The sequence below is a fragment of the Mesoplodon mirus genome (assembly GCF_964341445.2).
Source record: "Mesoplodon mirus genome assembly, chromosome: 1".
In the NCBI taxonomy this organism is placed as follows: domain Eukaryota; kingdom Metazoa; phylum Chordata; class Mammalia; order Artiodactyla; family Ziphiidae; genus Mesoplodon; species Mesoplodon mirus.
The window spans coordinates 48,883,893-48,896,136 of record NC_138976.1 but is presented as its reverse complement, the minus strand read 5'-3'; positions in this window follow the sequence as shown (position 1 = coordinate 48,896,136).

Here is a 12,244-nt window from a genome sequence, read left to right as displayed (position 1 = left end):
ATTTGTAAAATGTCAGAAGTTTATCAACAAGACACAAGAATGTGAGACATTGACATGCTTTGCTCCCTGTACTTGAACTGAGTAACAAATGTGCAGTGATCAATCACTGAATGACTTTGGAAGAAATGATGTGATTGATTGCTAATCCTAATATGCATCTGTTACTTATATGAAGATTTGTGGACTGAAGAGACAGCAGCGAAGTTTGTACTTTATTCAATTACTCACACCCAATACACAGTGGTAACTGAAATCTGAACCATGTTGTGGGGGATTGGTATTATTTAACTAACTGTGGTAAATGAAACTCGTACATATCAGAATCATATAACATGAGGACTACTTTCATTCAATATCCAGTGAAAATATCATTCAAATATAAAGGCAAAATACTTTTTCAGATCAACAAAGGCTGAGAGAATTTTAACCACCATATCTGAACTAATAGAAATACAGAGGAACTTCTTCAGGTTGATGCAAAATGATAGCAGCCTAAGTGATAGGAAACGTGAATCTATAGGAAAGAAAGAATAACACCAGAAGGAAGATCTCCTTGAGTAACTTTAAAGAACATATATTTTTTCCTTTTTATATATCTAAAAGTCAGTTGATAATTTAAATGCAAAAAAATTATCTATTGTGAGATGTAAAATATATGAAAATAATATTACCAAGAATGTGGTAAAGAGAAGTGAAGTGTGTAAGGTTCTTATATTTTACATGAAGCATGATATTACCTATATGTAGATTCTGATGAGAGACAGAGTATTACAATCCCCTATAAATATATAGATATAACTAATAATACCAATAGAGTAATTAAATTACTAAACATTTTTGATTAATCCAAAAGGAAGCAGGAAACATTTTTGATTAATCCAGAGTGACAGTTCAGATGAAAATAAAAATAAACAATGGTAGCTCCAAATCCAATCGCATCTGTAATTCCACTAAATGTAAATTGACTATTTACAAATAGACATCAGACTAGGTAAAATAGGCAGTCACAACTACATAGTCTGAAAGAGATTAATTTGAAATATAAAGATATGTTAGGCTTGATAAAATAATGAAAAAATTAAACCATTCAAAAAGTAAACGTAAGAAGGCTGTTTTGTCTACATTAACATAAATGTGGATCTCTAGATAGTAAGTCTCAGAAGAAAAACAGGGCAATTCATAAAAAGGTCAATTCATCAGGAATACATAACAATCATAAATGTGTGTGTGTGCCTGAAGAAAGAGCTTCAAAGTCATAAAAAAAAAACCTGTGAAAAATAGAGAAATAGGCAAATCCATGAGTATAGTTGGAGATTTTAATACATACTGCACTGTGACTTTAATGAAGTTACTTTGTCTCTTAAAGCTAGTCTCCTGGTCTGTTAAATAAGTATAATTTCTGTCTTAAAATATGAAGTTTAAATGGGATAATACATGTAAAGTGTTTAGCACAGTTCTATATGGCCCATAAAAAGGTTTCTGTAAAGAGTTGATACTAATGTTTCCTTAAATTTAAAATACCCAACATATAAAAAAGCAAAGTCCACTCTAAAACCTCAGAATTAGTTATAATGCCTTCTAACTTTGAAAATAACTTTAGTGAGCATTGCCATATATTATTTTGATTGCTAAAATCTTCCATTTTTTTCAATAAGCCTTCTACTTCCTTACTACTTTGGATTCTGGTCCTTCCATTCTACAGAAACTGACCTCTCAAAGGTTGTGTCATTCTCTTCTAGAAAAATTGATTGTATCTTCTTAAACCTCAGGTTCTTTGATGTGTTGTTCACAGCTGTAGAGACTGAACAACATTTCCTCTTTTGAAATGCTGTCCTCATTCTGCTTCTGTATCATGCAACTCTTTAAAATGCTCTCATGTCTTTGATTTATTCTTCTACCATTTTACTGTTCCTTTTTCTTCTCCTAACTTTGGGATGATGTCTCTCAAGGGTCTGATTAATTTTATGTGCCCTCTGTTTCAAGATATACATTTGTGGGATTTATTAATTCTCATTATCTAAGTGATCACTTCACTATTGATGATTATAATCTACATTTTCAGTAGATTTTCATTTCAATAACAATTTGTTCATTCACCTTATATTTAAAATATTGAGTTAGTGGCACTATGATTCACTGTATGCAAGAAGTTCTTCTTTCTCTCTGCTCATATTAAACAAATTTGAATGTCAGGCTAATTTTTCTTGTATAATTTGTTTGAGATTTGTCAGCACTGACTCCCTTATGGCCACCTTCATCACCATAATTATATACTATAAGAATAATTCCTATACTGGACTCCATTTTCCCCCTCTTCTATCCAGTCATCCTAAAACCTGTAACCATTTCAGGCTTCCTTAAGCAAAATCATCTACCTCATAGTACTAGTCTCGCTTAAAGCATTAATGGCTACATAGTGAATGTTTATCCAGATTACCTTCTCATGTTGTCAGGTTTTCATCATCTGATGCTCTTTATTAATCCAAACAGTTTTATCTCCATCATCTTTCAAATAAACATTCCCATCGTTATTCCTGGTAAATAAGTCATCTTAGTTTTCCCTTCTAGCAAACCACACCTGTTCATGATTTGCTATCCTGGCTCATATGAAATTTCTTACCTGACCCTGGAAAACTCTTGCCCACTCTCTCATCTTTGGCTCAGGGTTCCCTCTTTCGTGAAGTTTTTGCTTATTTCACTGCCCTTCACTTCCCTACATTTACCTGCTGTGCCAGCTGATGGGCTATTGCTTCTCAGATTAAAACTCACTCTCCTATGCCCAGCAAGGACCCTGTAAGCTGCATTTCTCCTTTGCTAGCTGGATCCCTATAAGCTTCTGCCACTGAAAGCATTAGAGGGAGACTAGAAAGTCAGAGGAGAGAGAGAGGTTTTAGATCTTTTTGTTTTGACTTCAGCTTCAGGCTTGCTTTTTGTTCCTGCCAGCATCACCATAGCAGTGCACCTTGATTTTGGTGGTGGCAATTCACCTAACAATAGCATTTGATTTTAATGTCCAGTTTTTCAACACACCCATAACTACTCTCACTGTGACCCCTGGAGGTACCAAAACCATCCTCTGGCAGCCCTCCAAAGTCTGAGTCCCTTCTCCATGAGGTCCTTCCTCTAAGGTCTTAGGATGTCTGTCTCATGCATGCAGTGCCTCCTCCTTATAAGTCAGAGTTCCAGCCCCACAAAGTCCCTCCTCTGGGCTTTTACATCATAGTTTCTTTCAAAAACCTGCATATATTAAGCCAGGCTTCTCAGCTCTCTCCTATGGCTTAAAAACATGGGATGAAAAGTGCTATATTGCTACTAAATAATAGAAATTATGCTCACTTGATATTCTTTAATAAACATTAATTGTGTAATAAAAATTAATATTGCTATGCATCACTGTAATTAATATTTTCTATAATTGTCACACAGTCAATTCTAAGAAGTTTTTCTCAGGTAACGTGAAAACTGAATGTACACTCTCTTCATTCAACAATGAACCCATTCATCTGTTTCCCCTCTCAAGGGCTGATAACTTAATGTAACTCATCTTCTGTTTTTTATGGGTATAACACCACCTCTGTAGGAGGAAGGTCTAGATCAATGTTATGGGCCCTAAGAGTTCAGATGTCTTTCCTCTGGAAGCAATTGAATACAGTTATATATAATCTGTACTCTCTTTTCCACTTGTGACTTCCTTCAGTAAGACAACTAGGCTTCACGCAGTAGGATTCAGTAAGGTCATAATTAAACATGCTGAACTTATCTGGTAGTCCACAGGCTCGTGACTTGATTAAACAATAGGGCATAAAACACACATTAAGAGCCTAGTGAGGTGGAGAGTATGAAAAGGAAAGGCACAAAGTACAAAACCTGTACAAATCAGTGGTACTGTTTTTTAAGAAAATCAATATTAGGCAGCATGGTGGCTGGGAAAATAACATTCTTCCCCAGGGGCTGATAAATGTAGCATAATGAGTGCAACCTTTATAGCCAGCAATGAGTCTGCCATGCAACACCTTCAGAGGAAAATGGAATTACCAAGATCCATCCTGATCAAAAAGCCATAGAGGCTGTTAATGAACAGTCTATATCTTTTCTTTCTTTTGCCCTTACAAAATCAAGAGGAGCCCAGGTTGAATTATATAAGATAGGAAGAAAGTGCCTCTACTTAGAGTAAGAGAAAAAAGTCAGTTGATGGTAGATATGTTGCTAAATTGTTCTAATAGCTGCTTAAACTCTTATTTTTTCTTATCTGTTCAGTTCATGAGAAAATACTTTGGAAATTTAAAAGTAAAATGTATTTCTGAATCTAAGAGTTAAGTGCTTATGGTATCATTATGTGCCAACCATGTCTAAACTAAATCTTTCTACTCTGTAAGCAAGGATAGCCCAAATAACAATTGCAAGAGAAATAAATAGGCCATTTTATGTCTTGTCTTCCTTCTATGTTTCCTTTATTTTACAGATATTAATGTTGTAATCCTGCCCCAAAAGAAATGATCTGGGAGAGGGAAAGTAAATTCATTCACACTGTAATATGAATAGGCAGTAATATACGGTGATATCATGACCTTTCATTTTTCTATATTTTGCATGCATTGTTCCATTATTTTTCTAATGTGTTCACCCTTGTCTTATGTACCTGGGAAAAATAAACTCATCCTTCCTGTGTTAGCTCAAACTTCTTTGTGGCCTGTGTCCCTGATTCAAGCACAAAGAGGTGCTTGTATCTATGTTTAGTACCTTGAGTATACTGTTTTTCATTTTTAGCACTTACTACCTCTAGGCTTTGAGTTGTTCATTTTTATGTTTGTTTTTGTCTTTGAATCCATTAGGCTAGCATGGTGTCTGGTACATAGTAAGCACTTAATAAAATCCACTCAATGGTTGCATGTATTCATTACTGATGAGCAATATTTTGTGTAAGATGACTTCATCATTTGCATTTTCAAAAGAGACAAATAGATTTTAGAAATTTAGCTAGTAGAACATTTGATAGGGAAAATATATTTGTAAGGGGAATCTTCCAAGAAACCTTGAAATTTAAGCCTGTATGTACGATTATCTTTGTCTGAGATATTCTTCCCTGAAAATCCTGAAACTTGTGACATTGTATCATTGCCATGCTATTGCACTAATCACCAGACTGAATTTGTTGTTAGTTACCCTTCTCCAGGACACACAGTTCTAGTGCATCTGATGAACTCAGCAGTCCTCTGACAGTCTAGATCTAGGTCTGCTTATTGTACCCAGCACAATGCTCTGGATTTCTGCTATTTACACAGTATAGTTTCCTTTTCTAGTAACTTCTCCTTAAAGGTAGTCCTTCTTTGCTATTAGTTGTACTTTCCCTAGAGCTATATTTATGAGTCTTTAAATGGCGATTTGACTTTTACTGCTTATGTGCAGTCTTCCGTCTTCCCTGTTATGTTGTTTGTATCTGGGGAGACTCCCTGCTTCTCCCAAAAATCACAATACTTAGCTTTTGAAAGTGTAACAAATGGAATTTTTAATTTATCATTGAGATCTGGCCTTGATATGTGATATGTGACATGTTCCATTTCAAACTGAGCAACTAGACTAAGCTAAAAATTAAAATCAGTTTTCATTTTCTTTAGAACTACCTTTTGATCAACTTAAAGCTCTAACATGTAGATTTTAACCCAATTAATTTGGTCCATATTTCAAAAACACATTTTTGCTCACTTCTCCACTTAAAATGTCAGAAATAATATCAAAAATATTTTAATTGAACAGCCACAATTATATTTTCTAAGTTTCATTCAATTCTGTGTGATTATACTCATTTCAATAATATTTTGCCTGGCAGCTCTTTTCACTCTACCATCAGCTGTGGACTAAAAGAGCCCTGAAAATCCTGACTCAGTTCAGTTAAATATTCTGAAGGCGTCTGTTTATGATATTGAGGCCAGCTTTCGTTGGGAATGATCTACTCATGAATTCTACTTCTTGCAATACCAATAGTCAAGAGGAAGAAAAATACTTAATTGAAAGTATTGTTCTTTTACTGCTTCCTCCTCTATCCTGTAGCTTTTAGAAGAGGGTTTTAGGCTAGCATAAGGGAAAAAGAAAAACTACTGTTTGATAAGACTGAGTGGTTGTAAATAATTTACTACAGCAATCAGTGTCAGAATGGAGGCAAATGGAATCCTCTTTTTGATATATGACATATAACTATTTCATAAGGATTAAGTCAAGATTACCCTTAGGAAAAAAACACATTATGGACAGTAAGTAGGACACTGACAAAACTCCAGCGTCCTTCATTCACCCAGCAAAGTATGTGTTAACTGTCAAAAATGATGAGGATAGCTTAATTTAGGATGAAAACCTTATTAAATATTAATTTATTGAAAATTAGAACATTACACATTAAAATGAGTATGCTTCTCTCTATAATGAAACAGGTGGAAAGAAACATTCTTCTGAAACCTACTCACATCAATAATATTTTATTTGTACACAACTCAGCTTGGAGAGGTTTGGCTTCTACTTTTTTAAATTGTCAACTCTTTCCTTCTTGTGAGCTTGCTAAACAGGATAACTTTTACAATAGCATTAAGTTAATTAATATATTAAGAATACCTGTACATACTCATTTCTACTAATTCTCCTTTTATAAGGGAGAGAATAATCCTGGGAGCTACTTAGTGGCCATCTGGGAAATACTAAACCTGGTTTTCATATAAAAGCCAACTCAACAGTTTTACTATTCTGAACTTGGAGACTGAATTTAATAAGGGCAATAGAAGGAGGGAGACACAAGAGGGAAGGGATATGGGAACAGATGTATATGTATAACTGATTCATTTTGTTATAAAGCAGAAACTAATAAAAAAATAAGGGCAATAAGTTGTGAGACAACACTGTTCATTACATAAATATGTACATAGAAAACTAGATTTGGTTACTTTAAAAATTTTTTCCTGATTATTGTCAAAGAAATTGTATAGTTATTTCAAGACTTCAGGTAACCAAAATGACTCATTTATTGTCTTTACTCAGTTATTAGTCTGAAGTTCTAAAATCATTTGGTGCTTATAATTACAGAGCAACAAAATCACAGCAAAAATTTGTCTGAGAGATGCCATAAACATTTTGAAATAGTTTATACGGTATAACTAAGTCTGCATGCAGCATCACCTCAGGTTTACAAGAGATAAATCTTTTAAAGAGTCATTTTAGTTTAAAATATGTTCGCATTTCCATGATCTTACATAAAATTGACTGTTACACTCCCATTATATTTCACACTGTGAAAAGATCAGAGAGAAGATATATAGCTATTTTTAAGCCAAGTTATCAAGCAATATTAATTTGTCCAAGAATTTGCTTTCACTAGGATTACTAAACAATAGGTTCTTAAAAATTGTCTATGTGTCAACTATTTAAAATGTTTCAGAAATTTCTACAAAACTTTTATGACTATTGGATTAATAGCCAGTTGCATTAGTTTCTTTTTCATCTAACAATTAGATATTGTTATCTAACTTCATGGTTTTTGAACTTTAAGCACTGCAATTTAAAGTTCTTCTTTTTCTTAGAATCCTCCAGGACTTCAGAACTTCCATATGAGATTTAGAATAATAACTACTACTGAGCACTTATGTATCAGAAAAAGAGCCACCTCACACTTAGGATATTTCATCTAATTTATTAATTCTTTGTTGAAGTGGGACACTTTTTTTTACAAACAAAATTAAAAATTATTTATTGATATATTTTAATACCCAGTCTGAATGTGATCTTCCCTGATTCACTCAAAAATGTCTTTTTATTGTTGATTTATTTGAATTAGGATGTAGGAAAACCCATATCCTACACTTTGTTGATGTCTTTTTTTTAATTTAATTAATTTATTTTTTATACAGCAGGTTCTTGTTAGTTATCTATTTTATACATATTAGTGTATACATGTCAATCCCAATGTTGCAATTCATCCCACCCCCCACCCCCTACTTTCTCCCCTTGCTGTGAAGTGGGAAACTTATGACATGTTTCCTTAGAAGATATTCCACACCCTCATGATGAGAGAATCTCATCAAACTCCCAGAAAAACCTGGGAATTTTGAGGTTGCCCTTCTCTGTATGATACAAGCCATTTCCTTGGTGAGGAGATTAATTAGAGATCTTAGTGCACGTGCAAAATTATAACCTAGAGAACCCTAACAAAGAATATGTGGTCAGATAGTGAGTTGAGCTAGAGGCTTAAATCAAAATTTCAGTGCCTTGTTACTGGCACATAAAGGTTTACTTCACATCTTGACCGGGCTCATTTGTATATAAGACTCTACCGCTACTTACAAGAGAAAAAGCTAAAAAGTCATGACCTCAGATGTAAGTAGTGTGAGGTTATGAGACACCAGACAAGCCAGACACTGACAGGCATGTCCCTTCTAGAATCTACAGCCCATTATTTCAATCACACATTCAAGTACATTCCCACAGATGTCACAGAAGCAGCTAACGTTGAGACAGAAGAATGCCTTGATCTCTACATCATGCAAAACTAGTTTCAATTTAAATATTTGCTATGTTTTCCCTCTTTGATAGTAGAATTGTCTGTGTGATTCAGCTATTCCCAGTGTAGAAGCAAATATAGATTAATCTCCAAGAGTGTCCCCAATATGCCATCCTTTATAAAAAGGTAGCTATAATTAGTGCTTCAGTGAACATTGGGGTGCATATATCTTTTCAAATTATGGTTTTCTCCAAATATATGCCCAGGAGTGGGATTGCTGGATCATATGGTGGCTCTATTTTTATTTTTTTAAGGAACTTCCTTACTGTTCTCCATAATGGTTGTACCAATTTATATTCCCACCAACAGTGTAGGAGGGTTCCCTTTTCTCCACACCCTCTCCAGCATTTATTGTTTGTATATTTTTTGATGATGGCCATTCTGACCCATGTGAGATGATACCTCATAGTAGTTTTGATTTGCATTTCTCTGATGATTAGTGAGTGATGTTGAGCATCTTTTCATTTGCTTTTTGGCATCTGTACGTCTTTGAAGAAATTTCTATTTAGATCTTCAGCCCATTTTTGATTGGGTTGTTTTTTTGATATTGAGCTGCATAAGTTGTTTGTATATTTTGGAGATTAATCCCTTGTTGGTTGCTTCATTTGCAAATATTATCTCCTATTCTGTGGGTTGTCTTTTCAATTTGTTTATGGTTTCCTTTGGACATGGAAGCAAATGTCCTTTGACAGAGGAGTGGATAAAGAAGATGTGGTACATATATACAATGGAATATTACTCAGCCATAAAAAATAACAAGGTAATGTCATTTGCAGTAACTTGGATGTAAGTAAGTCAGACAGAGAAAGGCAAATATCATATGATATCGCTTATATGCAGAATCTAATAAAATGGTACAAATGAATTTATTTACAAAACAGAAATAGAGTCACAAATGTAGAAAACAAACTTAAGGTTACCAGGGGGGAAAGAGGGGGGAGGGATAAAATAGGAGCTTGGGATTGACATATACACACTACTATATATAAAATAGATAACTAATAAGGATCCACTGCTAGTTCCTAGCACAGGGAACTCTACCTAGTACTGTGAAATGACCTATATGGGAAAATAATCTAAAAAGCAGTGCATATATGTATAACTGATTCACTTTGCTGTACAGCAGAAACTAACACACAGTGTAAATCAACTACCCAATAAAAAATTTCAAACGGATAATTGTGATTGGCAATTATTTTGCTTCAGGAAGGAATAAAGGCTTTCTTGTTTAAAAATATGCAGAGATTATACAGCTTCAATTCTGTATCTTAAGTCATAGGTTAAAAGCAAATGTATATTTCAACATCTCCTGTGTGGTAGTCATAAACAGACAAGACAATTTGAAGATTCCTTCTACAGCCAAATTAAAATACTGGCAGTTTTGTAGGATATGATATGGACCAACTTTTTGGCTTGGAGTCCTGGTAACTTTCAATAACAAATAAATCATAATGCAGAAAGTCAAAAGTTGATAAAAATTAAGTTCCCAGAAAAAAAGAGGAAGAGGGAAAACTGTTTATAACTCGAATTATAATAGACATAGGGGTTGGTTTTGAATTAAAAATACAGAAACTCCTTTTTAACAACCAATGGTTTCTCAGCCTATCAAAGAATATAAAAATTTTAGGATGACCCTGTAATCCATTGTATACATCTTAGAAAGCAAGCCCTTTAGAAATGTGAATCTTTTCTGTGCCATAACAGTCCCATGCGTCATTTCTCACAATTGGCTAAACCAAGATGAGCATTAATGCCCTATATTTAATTTCATTAATCAGATCCTCAAGAGGACGATAAATGTTTAATAGCCATTGAATTAATAGAAGAATTACACAATCACACAGATTTGTGTAATTCCAGGTTTATGTTTTTTCAAGAACACAAAAGCATCCAGCATCCTTTGGATACTCTTTTTTAAATTTACAACTTCAGGATGCAAGCATTTCTTCTCTACAGACTCTGGCTGGATGAATTGCTTCATTGTTTCAATAAGTTCCACCATATATGCATTTCCTATTCTCTTAGCTGGGATAGAACTTGCAAGACAAGAAAATCTTGATTCCTTTTTAGCATATTCCCTCTACATTTATATCCCAAAGACTTTCTACTGGTTCTTTTGTTTTGAGTCACATGACCAAATCTTTCCAATTACTATTGACATCAATTTTTGCTAGGTTTTAGAAGGGGAGCAAGTGATAAAGTAGAAAAAAATTCTTATGTTGTTACACAGTCCAACTACAATCAGTTCTGCTATAATGTTTGTTTTGAAACATGAATTTGTTCCAACGATACCGACATATTAGGAAACATTTTCAGTGTAACTCAAATCTCACATTTGCTTATGTTCAATTTTTTCCCAAGAAGCCCTAGAAGGACACAGTGTCCTGTACCACTTGACCCAAGCTGGGTAGGAATATATAAACTGCACACATTTAGGACATCTATTCACTTGGAAAACCTATTATGAGTGACACTTATGCACATTTGATCCATCCAATTTCAGATGGCCCTCTCTGCACCAATTTGCTGTAACTCACAATCTCATACAGGAAGAATATACATCATTCCTTCAGATTTATAAATTATTATTACAGTTGATTTTATTCCTAATAAAGAGAAGTCACTTTTTCCAACTACTCAGAAACATGAATATATATGGAGTTCCTATTTCAACTATGATTAACCTTTTTTTTTGAAAAAAAAAAACAAAAACAAACAAACAAAAAAACTGCTACTAAGTAACCCATTTTCATTAAGTTCCAAGAGGTTGACTTGTGTCTCACTATTTGGACACCTCACAGTTTTGGCAACTGTGACCAGACAAGTATGCCTATTGTAAACTCTAGAGTAGGTCAAATGACTAAGCTATCCTGGTTACACATAGCATTATGATGATTTTATTAATGGAATTGAATTAACCTTATCAATGTTTCCAAAGATACCTTTTGAAAAAAATCCAGGTTTTGGATGAAAGCCAAGTGACTATGCTTTTGAAATGTGTGTGTGTGTGTATATACACACACACACACACACACATATATGGCAATTCTTTTTTTAAAAAAATGAGTCTGAGTCTTTTACTACCTTGAAAGGGCAAAGGAACCTCTCTTGAGATTGACCCTTAAGATCATGGATCAAGGATTAGTGTTTAGCCTATGCAGTCTGTTATCTCAAGTTCATGTAACTTGCTCTCTGGCTTTTCAGATAATCATTTTTTGGCTTAAATAGAGCAGAAGAATAAAATCATTTTGATTTCTGTCTGCTGGAAAATCCCAGTGTTACAGTGTGTGAAATGGGAAAGTCCAAGGATACATCTCTTAACACATCCACCCTTTTTACCATGTAAAGCTCATTTGATCCTCACATTTACCATTGTATGTTAGGCATTATAGCTTTCACTTTACAGGAAGAAACTGAGGTTTTGAGGTTCTTTAATCCACCTTTTTAGTATCTGTGCTAACTCTAAGGTCTATGTTCTTTTCTTTTGACCACTATACCTCCCTCAGAACTTTCTAGTACTTTGACAAATGAAAAATATATTTTGTCATTATTTTATAAGTGGTAGAAATCTAAAAGTTTATTGAATATTATTAGCCAAGAAAGTAGACCGAAGAAACACTTTTAGGCTTGGAGAGGTGATTTAACTATTTAGTAATAAGCACAGAACTTAAATATTAAAGAAAGGCAGTGGGTATAGCAAAATAT